The sequence below is a fragment of the Lathyrus oleraceus genome, chromosome 1, assembly GCF_024323335.1.
Source record: "Lathyrus oleraceus cultivar Zhongwan6 chromosome 1, CAAS_Psat_ZW6_1.0, whole genome shotgun sequence".
NCBI lineage: Eukaryota > Viridiplantae > Streptophyta > Magnoliopsida > Fabales > Fabaceae > Lathyrus > Lathyrus oleraceus.
The window spans coordinates 275,360,468-275,378,700 of record NC_066579.1 but is presented as its reverse complement, the minus strand read 5'-3'; positions in this window follow the sequence as shown (position 1 = coordinate 275,378,700).

Here is an 18,233-nt window from a genome sequence, read left to right as displayed (position 1 = left end):
AAAATCATTAAGAAGAGTGACTACAAGATCGTAGATCAACTCAACCAGACTCCGTCCAAGATTTCGATTCTGTCTTTGCTGCTGTGCTCTGAGGCACATCGCAACGCCTTGCTAAAGATGTTGAACATGGCGTATGTACCTCAGGAGATTTCTGTCAACCAACTGGAGGGCGTGATTGCCAACGTGAGCACCAGGCATGGTTTGGGGTTCACAGACCTTGATCTGACGCCTGAGGGTCGTAATCATAACAAGGCCTTGCATATCACTATGGAGTGCAAGGGGGCGGTGTTGTCTCACGTGTTGGTGGACATCGGTTCTTCTCTGAATGTGCTGCCGAAGCAAATTCTGAAGAAGATATCTGTTGAAGGGGTTGTGCTTACTCCTAGTGACCTGATAGTTCGTGCATTTGACGGATCCAAACGCTCTGTGTTTGGTGAAGTTACCTTGCCAGTGAAGATATGTCCGGAGGTGTTTGACGTCATCTTCTATGTTATGGACATTCAGCCCGCTTACAGTTGTTTGTTGGGGCGTCCATGGATCCATGCAGCAGGGGCAGTCTCGTCGACTCTCCACCAGAAGCTCAAATATGTCTGGAACGGTCAGATTGTGACCGTATGCGGTGAGGAGGATATTCTGGTGAGTCACCTGTCCTCGTTCAAGTATGTCGAGGTGGATGGCGAGATCCACGAAACTTTATGCCAGGCGTTTGAGACAGTTGCTCTCGAGGGGGTGGCGTTCGCTGATCAGAGGAAGCCGGGTGCTTCGATTGCTTCGTACAAGCAGGCCAAAGAGGTGGTTGACTCCGGTAAGGCTGAAGGCTGGGGCAAGATGGTGGACTTGCCTGTTAAAGAGGATAAATTTGGTATTGGCTATCAACCCTTGCAAGCAGAGCAGGGTGGTCGAGCAGGTCCGAGTACCTTTACCAGCGCTGGGCTGATGAATCACGGTGACGTCTTTGCAGCTGATGTTGAAGATGGTGACAGTGATTGTGATCTCGATTGCTGGGTCCGCCCGAGTGCGCCAGGGGAATAGATCAACAACTAGACAGCAGAGGATGTAGTCCAAGTTACTCTTCAAACAGAGTAATTTTCTTTTGTTTTTTCATTCTGCACAAAACCCTATGTTCTGCCCAAGACGTAGTGGTTCATTGTAGGGCCACATCATGTTTTGCAATTTTTATCATTAATAAAGGACGTTTTGCAAACAATTTTGTGATCCTTGTCTTTCTGTTTTTGTTTTCATTTTTCAAAAATAAAAATGGCAATGTTTTTGTTTTTGTGACTTTATTGAACTCTTTTTCTAAAACAAAGCATTAAACATGCAGAAGTGATCTTATGGCATCCACTATGAACAGTTCTGTTATGGCTCAGTATGATTTCAACAACCCCATCTACCAAGCTGAAGAGGAGAGTGAGGAAGACAGTGAACTCCCTAAAGAATTGGCCAGATTGTTGAAGCAAGAGGAAAGGGTCATCCAACCTCATCAGGAGGAGTTGGAGATTGTTAATCTTAGTACTGAGGACGCCAGAAGAGAAATTAAGATCGAGGCTGCTTTGAAGTCAGAGGTCAAGAGCAGATTGATTGAGATGCTGAGAGAGTATGTGGAGATATTCGCCTGGTCTTATCAAGATATGCCTGGGTTGGATACTGATATTGTGGTGCATAGACTACCTCTCAGAGAAGAGTGCCCTTCGGTCAAGCAGAAGCTTCGTAGAACGAGTCCTGATATGGCTGTGAAAATCAAGGAAGAGGTTCAGAAGCAGTTCGATGCTGGTTTCTTGTCAGTGACAACATATCCCCCGTGGGTGGCCAACATCGTTCCAGTGCCGAAGAAGGATGGCAAAGTCAGAATGTGTGTCGATTACCGAGATTTGAACAGAGCAAGTCCGAAAGAAGATTTCCCATTACCTCACATTGATGTATTGGTGGATAATACGGCTCAATCCTCGGTATTCTCTTTCATGGATGGTTTCTCGGGCTATAATCAGATCAAGATGGCGCCAGAGGACATGGAAAAGACGACATTAATTACACCTTGGGGCACGTTCTGCTACAAGGTGATGCCATTTGGGCTGAAGAATGCCGGTGCTACCTATCAGAGGGCAATGACGACTCTCTTTCATGACATGATGCACAAAGAGATTGAGGTGTACGTGGATGATATGACTGCGAAGTCGCAGACAGAAGAGGAGAACCTGGTTAATTTGCAGAAGTTGTTTGACAGATTGGTCAAGTTCAAACTGAGGCTGAATCCGAACAAGTGTACGTTTGGCGTGAGATCAGGGAAGCTGTTAGGCTTCATTGTCAGTGAGAAAGGGATTGAGGTTGATCCAGCAAAAGTCAAAGCGATTCAAGAAATGCCTGAACCGAAAACAGAAAAGCAGGTTCGTGGGTTTTTAGGGAGATTGAACTACATTGCAAGGTTTGTATCTCACCTAACTGCCACGTGTGAACCTATATGCAAGTTGCTTAGAAAGAATCAAGCAATCAGGTGGAATGATGACTGTCAGAAAGCTTTTGACAAGATAAAAGAGTATTTACAGAAACCTCCAATCCTAATCCCTCCAGTTCCAGGGAGACCGCTGATAATGTACCTGTCAGTAACCGAGAATTCGATGGGGTGTGTATTGGGTCAGCATGACGAGTCTGGTCGAAAAGAGCATGCCATATAATACCTTAGCAAAAAGTTTACCGACTGTGAAAACAAATATTCACAGCTTGAGAAAACTTGCTGTGCTTTGGCCTGGGCTGCTCGCCGACTGAGGTAGTATATGTTGAACCATACTACCTTATTGATTTCTAAGATGGATCCAGTGAAGTACATCTTTGAGAAGCCAGCTCTCACCGGACGTGTTGCCCGTTGGCAGATGATTTTAACAGAGTATGATATCCAGTACACGTCGCAGAAGGCTATGAAAGGTAGTATTTTGTCAGACTATCTCGCTGAACAACCGATTGATGACTATCAGCCTATGATGTTTGAATTCCCGGATGAAGACATCATGTATCTTAAGATGAAAGATTGTGAAGAACCTCTTGTTGAGGAAGGACCGGATCCTGATGACAAGTGGACATTGATGTTTGATGGGGCTGTGAATGTGAACGGTAACGGTGTTGGTGCAGTGCTGATCAATCCGAAAGGTGCCCATATACCCTTTTCTGCCAGATTGACTTTTGACGTCACCAACAACGAAGCTGAGTATGAGGCTTGTATCATGGGGATAGAAGAAGCCATTGATCTGAGGATCAAGACTCTTGACATCTATGGAGATTCTGCTCTAGTGATCAATCAGGTCAATGGAGATTGGAATACGAACCAGCCGCATTTGATTCCCTATAGAGATTACACCAAAAGAATACTGACGTTCTTCAAGAAGGTGAAGTTGTATCATGTCCCTCGGGATGAGAATCAGATGGCTGATGCTTTGGCTACTTTGTCCTCTATGATCAAAGTTCATTGGTGGAATCATGTGCCACATGTTGTGGTGAATCGACTCGAGAGGCCTGCGTATGTGTTTGCAGCAGAGTCTGTTGTGATTGATGAGAAACCGTGGTATTATGACATCAAGAACTTCCTCAAGACTCAGGAGTATCCTGAAGGTGCGTCTAAGAATGACAAGAAAACCCTGAGAAGGCTAGCTGGAAGCTTTTACTTGAATCAGGATGATGTGCTGTATAAGAGGAACTTTGACATGGTCTTGCTCAGATGCGTGGATAGACACGAAGCAGACATGTTGATGCAAGAAGTGCATGAAGGTTCATTTGGTACCCATGCTGGTGGTCATGCAATGTTGAAGAAACTATTGAGAGCCGGTTATTACTGGATGACTATGGAATCCGATTGTTTCAAGTATGCTCGGAAGTGCCATAAATGTCAAATTTATGCTGATAAGGTGCATGTACCACCAAGCCCTCTGAATGTCATGAATTCTCCTTGGCCGTTTGCCATGTGGGGCATTGATATGATAGGGAAGATTGAGCCTACTGCTTCGAATGGACATCGCTTCATCTTGGTTGCGATTGACTATTTCACCAAGTGGGTGGAAGCAGCTTCCTATGCTAATGTTACCAAACAAGTGGTTGCCCGGTTCATTAAGAGAGAAATCATATGTCGTTATGGGGTTCCTGAGAGAATCATCACGGATAATGGTTCGAATCTCAATAACAAGATGATGAAAGAACTGTGTAAAGATTTCAAGATTGAACATCACAATTCTTCTCCTTACAGACCAAAGATGAATGGTGCTGTAGAGGCGGCAAACAAGAATATCAAGAAGATTGTGCAGAAGATGGTCGTGACGTACAAGGATTGGCATGAGATGCTGCCTTTCGCTTTGCATGGGTACCGTACCTCAGTACGTACGTCGACCGGGGCAACCCCGTACTCCCTTGTGTATGGTATGGAAGCAGTCCTACCTGTTGAAGTGGAGATCCCTTCTCTGAGGGTATTGTTGGATGTCAAGCTGGACGAAGCCGAGTGGATTCGAACAAGGTTTAACGAGTTAAGCCTTATCGAAGAGAGACGGCTAGCAGCTGTGTGCCATGGGCAGTTATATCAGAGAAGGATGAAGAGAGCCTTTGATCAAAAAGTGCATTCTCGAAGCTATCAGATCGGTAATCTAGTTTTGAAGAGGATCCTTCCTCCCGGTACAGATAACAGGGGCAAGTGGACTCCTAATTACGAAGGTCCATATGTTGTGAAGAAGGTTTTCTCCGGTGGAGCCTTGATGCTTACAACTATGGATGGTGAAGATTTTCCGTCCCCTGTCAACTCAGATGTAGTCAAAAATTACTTCGCATAAATTGACCCGCTGGACAAAAAGAATAAAAGAGTCCAGGCAAAAAGGGGCATCCCGGAGAACCAAAAAACAGAAAGAAAAGGTTCGGGAAAAAATTAGGGATAAAAATGAAAAGAATTTGTACACCCGGTAAGTCGAAAACCCGCAAGGGCGGCTTAGGCAAAAATGGGTATCCCGGTGGATTGAAAACCCGAAAGGGCCATCCAGCCAAAAGAGGGATTAAAGCGAAGACTACAGTCTGAGTTATCTGTACTTCATCGCGCTTCGTCGTCTGCCATCTCGAAAGATGTGATCGGTCCAGTCATTCTTCTTAGAAAGCAAGGAAGTTGGGAGGAAAACTGATGATCTGTGAGTTATAACAGAATTGGGAAATAGTGGATGCCGTGTTCACATTGCCATTAGGATAGATTTTTCCTTTTGTGCGCAATTACCTCTTTCTAGGAATTGCTTCCCAATGTATTCGCCTTTTCAGGCACATTTTCAATCAATAAAAGTCGTTATTCATATAAATAGCTCTTTTGTTTTTATTTTACTGTTTTGTTTGCAAAAACGTCCGATTTTTTGATAAACGTTGCATATAAAAACATGAAGGCTAAACAATAACTTGCAGAAAGATAAAACATTTGAAAATCATTTTGAATGTGGAGGACACTTAAGCATATCTTGTCCATGTATCCCCTGGGGCATTTTGTTGTGCTGTTTTGCAAGTTGTATTGAATGCTTCCCCAGCAGATACTTCTCCAAGCAAGTTTGAGAGCTATTAGAGCTGTATTTTCCCCTGCAGAGATATCTGTGGATGTTGTCTTCTATCCCAGCAGATCTAAGGATTGCCTATCCCCCAGCAGGCCTAGAAGTGGGTTATTCCCCAGCGAATATTTCCCCAGGAGAGTTCCCCAATGAGTTGGAAGGATGTTGTATCCCCCAACGGAGTTGTCAGTGGAGCGTTGTTCCCCAACAGTCGGGTTTGTAGTACTGTTATCCCCAGCGTGGTCGTGAGCGCTCATCCCCAGCAGAGTTATGGATGTTTCTCCCCAGCACAGAGTCTGATATATTTGCATTCTCCACCAGAGTTATGATCTTCCTCAGCAGGTTGGTGTGTCGTCCCCCAACAGAGTTGCTTTCCCTAGCAGATCTCCCGAGCAGAGATTTGTGTTGATAATTTTCCCCAGCTAGTCCCCGAGTGGAGCGGGTTCAATGAAATTTATCTCCAGCAGCTATCCTACCTGTGGATTGGATGAGTTTCCCGTAGTGGAATGATATTGGCATCCCCCAGCTGAGTCTATCCTACTTATGGATTAGATGGGTTATCCCCAGCGGAGTAGCGTTTATTCCCCATAGCAGAGTTATCCTATTTGTGAATTGGTTGGCTCTCCCCAGTGAAGTCGCCTGGTTATACCTAGCAAGGTTGTGTTTTTACTCCCCAGCGAGTAGTTTCACCAGAGGGTTGCTTTGTTTACTGTCCCCAGCGGAGTAGCAGTGATGGTTCCTCAGCACAGTCGCCGTTGGTTAGTCTTTAGCAAGGTCGCTTTGGTTGTTTCCCCAAGCGGAGTCCCTGAGTGGATTGGGTCCTTTGAAGGATGTTCCCAGTGGAGTCTATCCTTTCCTCGGAAACAGTTTTGTTTCTCCAGCATGAGTGAGAAGTCGGTGCTCTCCCCGCAGAGTTTTCCTCAAGCAGAGTCTCCCCGCAGAGTTGGAGTATCTGATCTTTTGGCTCCCCCAGCCGGAGTTTTCATCATTTGCATGTTTGCATATAGTGATCATTGCATCCTCAAATCGCGTAGCATGTCCTTTCGATACGGAGCATTACGCCATAGAAAAATTCAAACATATGCATTCATGTGTTCGAAACCAATCAGACCGTATCCCCGGCAGAGGCGGATTTTTGATCAACATCTGTACGGCACGTTTGCTACAGTTGCTCCTAACAGCATTCAGGATATTCTTCCCCTAGAGAGGTTTATTTCCTCGTCCGTTGGTGACAGGAAAGTTTGTTTCTCCCCAGTGAGATCCCCGCAAGTGTCCAGCCTTGCCCTGGCATGTGTAGATGTCATTTTGTGATACTGATCAGTGTCATGTCAGCACCCGTGTGTGTTCTTTCTTTGGTGTCGGTAAACACCATCTTTCGGTGTACACATCGAGTATTTCCCAGTCATTTGTTAATGTCTGGTCTTCTTTTGATATCCGTAAACATCATCTTTCGATGTTTGTAATACCCTTATTCATCCCTAGTAGGGTCACCTCTCTATTGGTTTCGATAAACGTCGAGTTTTTCCTAGTTATCCGTTGATAACTAGTTGTATCCCTTTCACCTCAGATTTACCTCTCCGTTGGTCTTGGTAAACGTCGAGTTTTTCCTAGTTATCCGTTGATATCTAGTTGTATTTTCCCCACAGGTCATCCGTTGATGTCTGTTTACCTCTACGTTGGTTTCGGTAAACGTTGAGTTTTTCCTATGCGTCCGATGACGTATAGTTGCTTATTCCCCACATACCATTCGTTAATGGCTGTTGATTCCCCTCAGAGTTACCTCTCCGTTGGTTTCGATAAACGACGAGTTTTTCCCAATCGTATGTTGACGGTTGTGGGTGATATATTTCTCCATGCAGAGTTACCTCTCCGTTGGTCTCGGTAAACGTTGAGTTTTTCTCATTCGTCCGTTGACGTCTAATTGTGTATCCTATTCTCCAGTCATTCGTTGATGTCTGGTTGCTTCCCAGCCAGAATCCCCAGTAGAGTCGTCGGTGGACGTCCTATTCAGTTTCCGGTTGTCATCCCCCTTCCTTAGTGAAGTGGCTTCTCCTCTCCGTTGGTGTCGATAAACGTCGAGTTTTTCCTAGTTATCCGTTGATATCTAGTTGTATCCTCCCCATAGTTTATTCGTTGATGTCTGTGCACCTCTCCGTTGGTCTCGATAAACGTCGAGTTTTTCCTAGTTATCCGTTGATTTCTAGTTGCTTGTTCCTCAGTAAGTCTCCTTCTCCGTTGGTGTCGATAAACGTCGAGCTTCTCCCGTTCGTCCGTTGACGTCTGGTCGAGTTTTCTCCTTCTCCGTTGGTGTCGATAAACGTCGAGCTTCTCCCGTTCGTCCGTTGACGTCTAATCGAGTCCTTCCCAGTTCATCCGTCGTCCGTTGATGTCTGGTCTCCTTCTCCGTTGGTGTCGATAAACGTCGAGCTTCTCCCGTTCGTCCGTTGACGTCTGGTCGAGTCTTTCCCATTCATCCGTTGATGTCTGGTTACCTCTCCGTTGGTCTTGGTAAACGTCGAGTTTTTCCTGGTCGTCCCTGTGGCACCTCAAATTTGCACCTATCATCGTACATACATTTTCATATTAGGTCATAGCATATCATGATCCATTGCATAGCATTTGCATTGTTCCCAGTTGCCTCAAGTGCAAGCAATCAGAAATTAGGGCAAACTAATCTTCTGATCAGTCAACCAAGCAAGCAAAGGAATTTCTCATTGAATCAAGGCCTTGGGGTTTATCCAACAAGTTCACATGGCTTGGAGGTCTATTTGAAGTGTTTTGGTCAAGGGTTGAGGGCTCAGAGGTCAGCAGTTCATGCCCAGACAGTCAAAAACCCTAGAAAAGTCAACTGTCAGTCAAGGCAATGGTTGGTGGTCATTCTTGTGGAATTTGGGCACCATGGTTAATAATCAAGAGTTCATACAACTTGGGACATCATTTGAAGTCAAGTTCTCAAGGAATCAGGGTTTGGAATTCATCAGTCAATGCATAATCAGACAAAAAACCTAATAGTCAACTGTTGGTCAATTGTCCATTTAATCAGTGATTGGATGATTGGAATTGGTTTGTGGGAGTTCATTCATGTCCAAATAGTCATCATACATCATGCCAAACACCATCATGGAAGAATTTGAAGCCAGATCAGAAATTTCCCAAAACGGAAACTGGGCCTGTAACTGAAACTTACCAAAAATGGAAAGTTTTGATCCTCAAACTTACATCATGATACAAGCCTCAAATGAATTTTTGCCCAACATGAAAGTTGAAGATCTTGTTCTACCATTTCCAAAAAGTCCTAGAACTCTCAATTCCCATGTGTGGTTGGCAAGTTATGATCGAATCGATTTCAGAAAATCTTGAACTTCAAAGAGCCATATCTCCCAAACCGTTTGGCCAAATTTGGTGGGGTTTTTTCCTACAAACCACATTTTTCATCCTCTTTCCAAAAATATAAATTTCATGAGCCAAAACTTCACCAATCAAAATGGCATATTTTGACCTTTTTCATTTAAATGGAAGTTTGACCAAGAGTTGACTTTTTGACTCAAACATGTTTTCAGTATTTGGCCAATTGGGACAGCTCATAAATGTCATTTAGAAGGTGTTTGCAAGGTCAAATTATGCAGCCCATGTGAATATTGTTTGGTTGCTTGAATTGTAAGAAAGTACCATTTAACCATACTTGCACCATACTTGTCCATGCCTTGCCTTGTACCTCAAAAGGACAGCATTATGCAGCAACTTTTTCTGTCATTAGAGCCTCACTTACAGCCTAAAATTAATAGCAAAACAAAGAACCATGCTTAGTTGCTTAAGAATTGGAAAAAGGACATGTCCAATTCATGAACCATACTTGCAACCTTGCCTTGTACTACTGTCCCATAGCAGAATTTTGGACAACACCATTTCCGGTTAATTGAGAACATGACAGCATTAGTAACCAACAGGAGGGATTTCACTCTGTTGGCATTTGGCATTTTTTGAAACCTACTGTCAAAGCTCACAAAAGACAAGACCTTGGCTTGGCTTGTCACAAGAAGAAAACACCATTTTTTCCTGTCATGCTGCACAGTAATTAAAAACATAATCAAATACATTTTTGACAGCACCAAACCTAGAAAATCAATCATCCAATAACTCATTCACCTTGCTTTGGCCATTTTGCTGAAAAGTTGTCAAGACTCCAACAGCACAGCCATGCCTTGTACTGTCCAGCAGGCATTGTGCAATTTTTCTGTCCTTTTGAAATCCAATTGAAGCAGCTACAAACCACACACCTTGGCCCTATTGGAGGGAACTGTCAAATTACCACAGTTCCAAGAGATTACATGGCAACCAAAAACAACAGCCACAGCAGGTTTTAGGGATGGGAGTTTTTCTGTCATTTGAAAAGACTAACTGCTGCATAAACCATGTTGTAGAAATGCATCCTGGGCCATTTTGGACAAAACAAGTCATCAAAACTTCCAAAATACAAAGAGCCTGCTGAGAGCCAACAGTAGAAGGAATAGCAAGAGACCATACCTCCATACCATGCAGCAGACCTAAGATGTATCTTCTGTCCTTTTGAGCAGCAGGACAAAAACCACTTGGCCAAGGCAAATGAAAAGGAGGCTGCTGAGATCAAAAAGAAAAAAACCCTGCTGTTAACATTTGAGTTTATCTGTCCAAAACAACATGGCAAAACCAACTATTCTCACATTTTCATTCAGCATTTTTGAATCAACAACAGTAGCCTAACAACCTTCATTTGAAAAAGCATTGTCAAACCCTGCTGTGCAAAAAAAGAAAGGACCAATACACACACTGTCCAAACCAGTAACATTTCAAAACCTCACTTGCCAATACAACCACCTTGCCACTTGCATCTTGCTGTCATCAAACCAAAGAACACAACTATGCAACAGAAAAATCTTGATTCACCTTGTCCACAATACTAAAACAGACCAACCTTGCCTTGCTTTGGCCAAAAATCCTGCCTAACTCTAAACACTGCTTTGCCAACCATAACAGCTTGGTTCATCTCCATTTTCTCATCATTCCTAAACCTTGCTAGCATGACATAAACCCTGCAGCATCCAACAAAACCAACATAACCAATCAAAGTTGCCCAAACCCTGCATTCAACCTTTGGCCATTGCTCAAACCATACACCCTCCCAAATCACCTTTGGCTATTTGCATTTGAATTTTGTGTGGACAAACTCCAAAGAACCTGTCAAGCACAAACCAACTGCCAGCAGCACCAAAACCTCATTTGCATTTTTCAACTTTGACAGTCCATGATCTAAGCACTTCCAAAATGCCTTGAGCCATACCATCATCATTTTCCATCATTGGCAAGTTGAAGGCTCATCTGTTTTGGCAAGGCATCACAAAACAACACCAAGAACACAAACTGCCCTCCAAATTGGTAAGTTTTCAACTTCCACCATTTCTAAAATTGAGACATGTTTTGAATAGTTTTTTTAATGCTGAGTATCATGTTGCTTTCCTTTTTGAAAATGATCGCCTGTCCATGAAGAAATGATGAGATAAAGTTTGATGTTTGAAAATGTTTCTCGTGATTTCTTGTTGTATAGTTCAAATTGATGAAATTAGGGTTTGGATTGTTGTTGTATGGTGTTTGATGTTTACAATGGTATGCTTAATTGACACTTTGGGGAAGAATTGAGAAATCACGATTTTTTGATAAGAACCCTAATCCCAAATCTGCCCAGATTTTGGTCCATTTTCGTGTGCATGACTTTTCTCCCTCCAGCCAATCAAAACATTTCATTTTCTGGACCAAAACACGGTCGTTTTGATAAGTGACTGGGTTATTTACCAAAATGCCATTTTCTCCATATTAATCCAATTAACTTCTTCACTTTGATCACCAATCTTCCAAAATTCATAACTTGCTCATTTTTGATCCAATTTGAATGGGATTTTTTGTGTTGTGTTCATCATGATCTCTACTTTTTTATCATAATTTTTCCAGAATTTTTGGATGAGTGGTTTTTAAATGGCCTTAGGGTTTGTGACATGTGACCAAATTTTGTACATCTTGCCAAAACATTTGTGAAATGATGAGAATGTATCCAATGGTTCCCAAATTTTTTGTGCTTAAACTAGACACATTCATGGTGATTTTGGTATAAAGTTTGTGAATTTATCATTTGTGGTTTGCTGGTTATGATTTTTTGAAGTTATGTGTTATATTTGTTGCTACATGGATGACATACACTTTCACAATTTTTGTTCACATGCTTCCTTACATCCAAATGACCCCAAATTTTGCATGAACCTACTCTTGTATGTCTAGTTCACATGTGAATTTTCTTGGATTTATTTGAGCTATTTTCCTAATTGTTTGAGATTTTCTCCCCTGCCTAGTCAAATGTTGACCTTGTGTGACACATGTTCCCATTTCATTTGTGAAATTCTCATACTTTATTGGATGGACATGAAATTTGACATGTGATAACTAGACATCCTCATCTTTGCCATGGCTTTAGTCCCATTCATTTATCATACACCATTCTTGACTTATGATTTTTCTAAGTTGATGCATGTTTGGTTGACTTCTTTGAGCATGTTCAAATTGGCTTTGTCTTTCTGATTTTCATTGACTGCCTTCCACTTGTCCAAATGGGATGAAATTTGACATGCTTACCATGCTATGTGTTAGGTTTGATCATGATTTATTTGGTGATTTTTGAAAAATGTTTAGATTGGTTTTGAGTCCAGTCTTTCTGTTGACTTCTATGAGCTTCTGTTTGCCATGTTTTGACCTAAATGGTTCATGAAATGATGATAGTGATTGATATGAGTGTGAACCCAATTGGTTCTGTTTCTTAATTGTTTGAACATGATTTTGGATACTTAACCCTTGCTGTTTTGACTTTCTCATTCACTTTTGACCCTAGGCTTGCCCTAGTGGTCCTGTTACTCACCTGTGAGTTTGTGATTTCAGGTTGACCATCAAATGGCCATTGTGACCAATTCTTTTTGATTGAGCTTGCTCAAATATCACTGTCTAACCCTCTTTGTTTTGTAGGTGGCTTGGCTCACATGCCTTAAGCCTTGTGCCTTGCACATCCATGTGCCTCCAATTGACTGTTGGTTTCTGTTTCTGTTTGTTTTGTTGCATACTAACATCTGCTTGACTGTTTCAGGTACTTTAGTTGCTTAGTTCCTTGTGAACTTTTTGCTTTGCTTTGCTTGTATAAGCAATTTGCATTGAGGTATGTCTCTTTCACTTCATGTAGTCTGGAAGACCTGGCTTGTTACTTGGCCAGGCAACTGTCTGAAGTCCTCCTTAAGAGGCAATGTTTGTGGTTGTTTACTTTTGTCCTTGCATAGAGTCAAAGACCTCCTAAGTGAAGAGGCAATTGGTGGAAGGTAGGGATATGCAATCTATCCCCCACTATTCAGTGTGTCATCTGCTTTGCTCACACCACTGTGTTGATGCATTACAGGTAAAAACCCAAGATCTTGTGCCATTGCACAGTTGAGTCAGTCTTAAATGTGTAGAAGGGTTCCCACTTTCTGAACCCACACATTCTTGTCTTGAGCTCTCCCAGGCCAGGGATAAGAGCTGTGAGGTCTCATCCTCACTTCATCCTTTCATCTGCTTCACCTTAGCCCCTCAATGGCAAGGTTAAGAGCAACACTCACCCCATTCCAGAGGTTTGTTTGTTGAGGTTGATATGACCCCTTGACTAAAACCTAACCCTTGTTTGAGCCACTTGTTTGTGTATAGCGTGTGCTATCTGTGCTTGTAGGATTGTTTGACTTGCTTCCTGTGCAAGTTAGGATAGTTTGACTTGCTTCCTGTGCAAGATAGGATTGTTTGACTTGCTTCCTGTGCAAGTTAGGTTTAGTTTAGACTTGCTTCCTGCGCAAGTAGGTTTTGCTTGGCTTGCTTCCTGTGCAAGTTAAGTGTGTGTGGCTTGCTCCCTGTGTGAGCCATACTTAGGATAGGTTGGCCCTTGTGCCATTTAGCTAGAAACCTTAACTTAGGGATGATTTGCATGATAACATCTAGGCTCGAGTCGTAGTCTCCCTAGTTGTGTCTCCCTCTGTTATCTGGTTAGGCTAGACCCTTGTCCCTGCGTAGGGGAACTACATCGCCCTGATCTTCATACCAGATGAAGTATGTAGGCAGGAGATTGAGCTGATCTCTCCGGGCGCCCTTTTTCTTTCTTTTGTGTGTGTTGTCTGACAGTTGCTAGGCTCGAGTGCCTGACTCCTTAGCAATTTGTTGTCTGTTTGTTTGAATGCGTGCTTGACAGTTATAGGCTGAGTCCCCGACTCCCTATCAACCTGTTGTGTTGTTGTGTGCTTGGAAGCCGATGTAAGTCCATCGAGTGGCATTTGGGTTCCAGTGTGTGTGTGTGTTTTGGTTCGGATGCTGATGTAAGTCCAGCAATTGGCATTCAGGCTCCACGTTTGCCTTTTTGTGTGTGTTTAGGTTCGGATGCTGATGTAAGTCCAGTGATTGGCATTCAGGCTCCACGTTTGCCCTTGCCTGTGTTTGTTTGTGTGCATGTTAGCCGAGCTACGAATGCTCTGATTCTTCTCTCGTCCGAGAAGATACGTATGCATAGGATGCGATATCTTAGCGAGCATGTGTCATCTCCCCAGTCCGAACTACTTGGACTCTGATGTCTATGCCTGATAGACTAAGTAGGCCCAGGATGCGACATCCTGCCGAGTCAGTTTCAGTCAGTCTCTTGCGTTTCTTTCAGCCAGTGTGTGTGAATATATGAGCAGTGTTTAGCAACCAATTTCCTTTCTAGTGTGCGTGGATCCCGTAGAGTACTACGGATGCGTAGGGGTGCTAATACCTTCCCTTCGCATAACCGACTCCCGAACCCATCCTCTTTGGTCGCGAGACCATGTTCTTTTCCCAGGTTTACTCTGAGCGTTTCCTTTCCCTCTTTTGGGATAAATAACGCACGGTGGCGGCTCTGTTGTTCTTTCTTTTCCCGCCGGTTTTTCGCGCGATGCGACAGCTGGCGACTCTGCTGGGGAAAGAAGAGAAGTTGACCTGTGCTGGTCCGTCTTCCCTGAGCGAGTCTCTCCTAGCGCTCTCTAGGTTAGGGTTTTGGTTGCTTTGTGCTGTGTTTATTCATTGCATTCATTATTTACTGTTTGCATTCATTGTCTATTGTTTGCATTTATGTTTGCATTAATGTTCGCATTTATTCATCTGTTCACCCGGCTGGTTGTTTGTTTCTCTCTGTGTGGGGGGAAGAGTCAGTTGAGGTAAAAGGTCCAATACCCAGACCATGAGTGCAATCTAGGGTACCTAGGAATAGAGTGATTCATGGGAAGCGGGTGGTATGACGCCACTTAGCGGAACATTGATATCACGAGCAGTTCAGACCCTGGTGGGATGCTGTCGTTACATACTTCGGGTGTGTATATGACAGTATTCTGCGAAAGGTTATTTATGCTGCGTTTCTCTCAAGCTTTACCCTGGCCTAGACTACACCCGTGAGTGGGGAAGGGTTATTCATTACAGGTACCGTTGGTGACTCGGTTCTGTTGGTGACTTGGTTCTGATGGTGACTTTGTGTTCAGACAGTGTTCAGTAAACCTTAAGTGGGATTTATGTTCTGATTTTGACTGAAGCTTTGACCTAGTATCAGAGTTTGCACAACCAGCCAGTCCAGTCTGCATCATTTGCATCATGGCATATTTATTTTTCAAAAGAAACGCAATAAAAAAAAAATCAAAAAAAAAAAAAAAAAAAAAAAAAAAAAAAAAAAAAAAAAAAAGAAAAAACTAATCTCTGCATGCATATCATTTCTCAGGTACATTCCAGAGCTTGTCTACTGATAGAGATGGCAACGGTCCCCGAGCCGAAGCGGAAGACCTGTTCCTACAGCTTTCATCGTGAGCCGTTGACTTCACTGATTGAGTTGAGTAACCTTATGACCAGTGGTAACCAGAAGGGGTTTGTTGACCAGTACGGAGATATCTTGACAGTATTGAAGACGGTAGTGGATCCAGTGCCTCTGCAGACTCTTCTACAGTTCTACGACCCAGAGCTTCGTTGCTTCACTTTTCAGGATTATCAGTTGGCGCCTACTCTCGAGGAGTACTCTATTCTGTTGGGTGTTCCTATCCAGCATCAGGTTCCTTTCTTGGATGTGCCCAAGGAGGTTGATTTCAGAGTTGTTGCCAGAGCTCTCCACTTGGGTATCAAGGAAGTCAGTGATAGTTGGAAGTCCAGTGGGGATGTTGTGGGATTGCCTTTGAAGTTTTTGTTGAGGGTAGCTAGAGAAGAAGCAGAGAAGGGAAGTTGGGAAGCCTTTCATGCTCAGTTGGCCGTCATGATATATGGGATCGTCTTGTTTCCGAGTATGCCGAATTTTGTTGACTATGCTGCAGTCAATATTTTCATTGGAAGAAATCCAGTTCCTACTCTATTGGCTGACACTTACTATGCTATTCACAGTAGGCATGGTAAGGGTGGGGCTATCAGGTGTTGTCTCCCACTTTTGCTCAGATGGTTCTTGTCTCTTCTGCCAGCCAGTGGACCGTTTGTGGATACCCAGAGCACCCTGAAGTGGACTCAGAGGGTCATGTCTCTTACCTCCTATGACATCAGGTGGCAATCTTACCGGATGGATGTGCGTAACGTCATTATGAGCTGTGGAGGATTCCGTAATGTGCCACTCATAGGGACTAGGGGTTGCATCAATTACAACCCGGTTCTTTCTCTTCGCCAGTTGGGGTTTGTGATGAAAGGAAGACCACTTGAGGCTGAAATAGCTGAGAGTGTGTATTTTGAGAAGAAGAGTGACCCAGCTAGATTGGAGCAGGTAGGGAGAGCTTGGAAGTCTATTGGTGTGAAGGATGGATCTGTCTTAGGGAAGAAGTTTGCCGTTGCTATGCCCGATTACACTGATTGGGTCAAGAAGAGAGTAGAAACTTTGTTGTTACCCTACGATAGGATGGAGCCGTTGCAAGAGCAACCACCTTTGATCCTTGCTGATAGTGTACCTGCTGAGCACTATAAGCAAGCCCTGATGGAGAATCGTCGTTTGAGAGGGAAGGAGCAAGACACTCAGATGGAGTTGTACAAAGCCAAAGCTGATAAGCTGCACTTGGCCCATCAACTCAGGGAGGTGCAAGGAGAAGATGCTAGCAGACTGAGGAGTAAGAAGAGGTCATATGAGGAGATGGAGTCTATGTTAGATGCGGAGCATAGGGAATGTCTGAGGCTGCAGAGAGCAGAAGCCAGTTATCAGAAGAAGATCAGAGACTTGGAGAAGCAACTCAGAGACAAAGACGCTCAGTTGAAGAAGGAAGTAGAGTTGAGACAGAAATCAGAGGACCACCTTGGAGGAGAAGTCTTAGAGCTGAGAAGACAGTTGAAAGAGAAGATCACTCCTTTACCAGACTGTTCAGAATGCTCACTGTTGATCGACCAGTGCCATTACCTGAAGACCCTCATTCCGGAAGACCGTCTGTCTTAATTTGTATCTCTGATTGTATTTTGTTGAGAATCACCTCCAGGCTTGTTGGATGGGATTCATTTGCGTGTAAGCCATCTCTTGGATTTTTTTGTTGAGAATCACCTCCAGGCTTGTTGGATGGGATTCTTTTTCTTTGTGCGTTGTTTGTTCAGATATTCTGTTGACATCGGTTGTATGCCTTTTTACCCTTATATATGTATAAGGATGTCAGCATTTCCCTGTATCTGTTTGTCCTCTTGTTGCTGCAGGTTGCCATCTTTTCAGGATGGGTCGGGCTCTTTGAATGCCTGAGAAATGAGCATATCATGTGCATCATACGCATCATTAGCATCATACTCATATCATTTTGCATAACAGGTGTTCTTGATCGTGACTTCTCACTCTTGGTTCCTGTTCAGGCAGGATAGCTGATCAACGTCCGCACCGCTACTCAACAAGACTGAATCAACAGAGAAGTATGGATCAATTTCAAGCAGAGTTGGCTGAGATGAAGGCTAGCATGGCTCAGTTTATGAATATGATGCAAGGGGTTGCGCAAGGTCAAGAAGAGCTCCGAGCCATGGTTCAGAGACAAGAGGCTGCAAATCCACCGATCAACCATGCTCCGCCAGAGGGAGGCCCAGTCGATGATAACAATATTGCTGCTGCTGTACCCGTCAACAACTATGCTGTAGGTGATGAGTTAGGGGGTATTCGAATCAACGGTCAACCTATTGTTCCAGATGCCGCTAATGCCAGAGTAGTCCGTGCTCCGGCCCGCAATCCTGTTCCGATTGTTGACAGACAAGAGGATTTGTTCTCTCTGCTCAGTGAAGACGAAGACGTTCTGGGAAGGGTTAATGAGAGAGACCGCAAAGTTGAAGCTCTTGCTGAGAAGATCCGTGCAATGGAAAGTCAGAATTCTCTCGGTTTTGATGTTACTAATATGGGGTTGGTAGAAGGTTTGAGAATCCCTCACAAGTTCAAAGCACCATCATTCGACAAATACAACGGTACTTCTTGCCCTCGCACCCATGTGCAGGCTTATTACAGGAAAATCTCTGCGTATACCGATGATGAAAAGATGTGGATGTATTTTTTCCAAGATAGTCTATCTGGGGCTTCTTTGGACTGGTACATGGAATTGAAGAGAGATTCGATCCGATGCTGGAGAGATCTGGGTGAGGCCTTCTTGAGGCAGTATAAACACAACATGGACATGGCACCGAGCC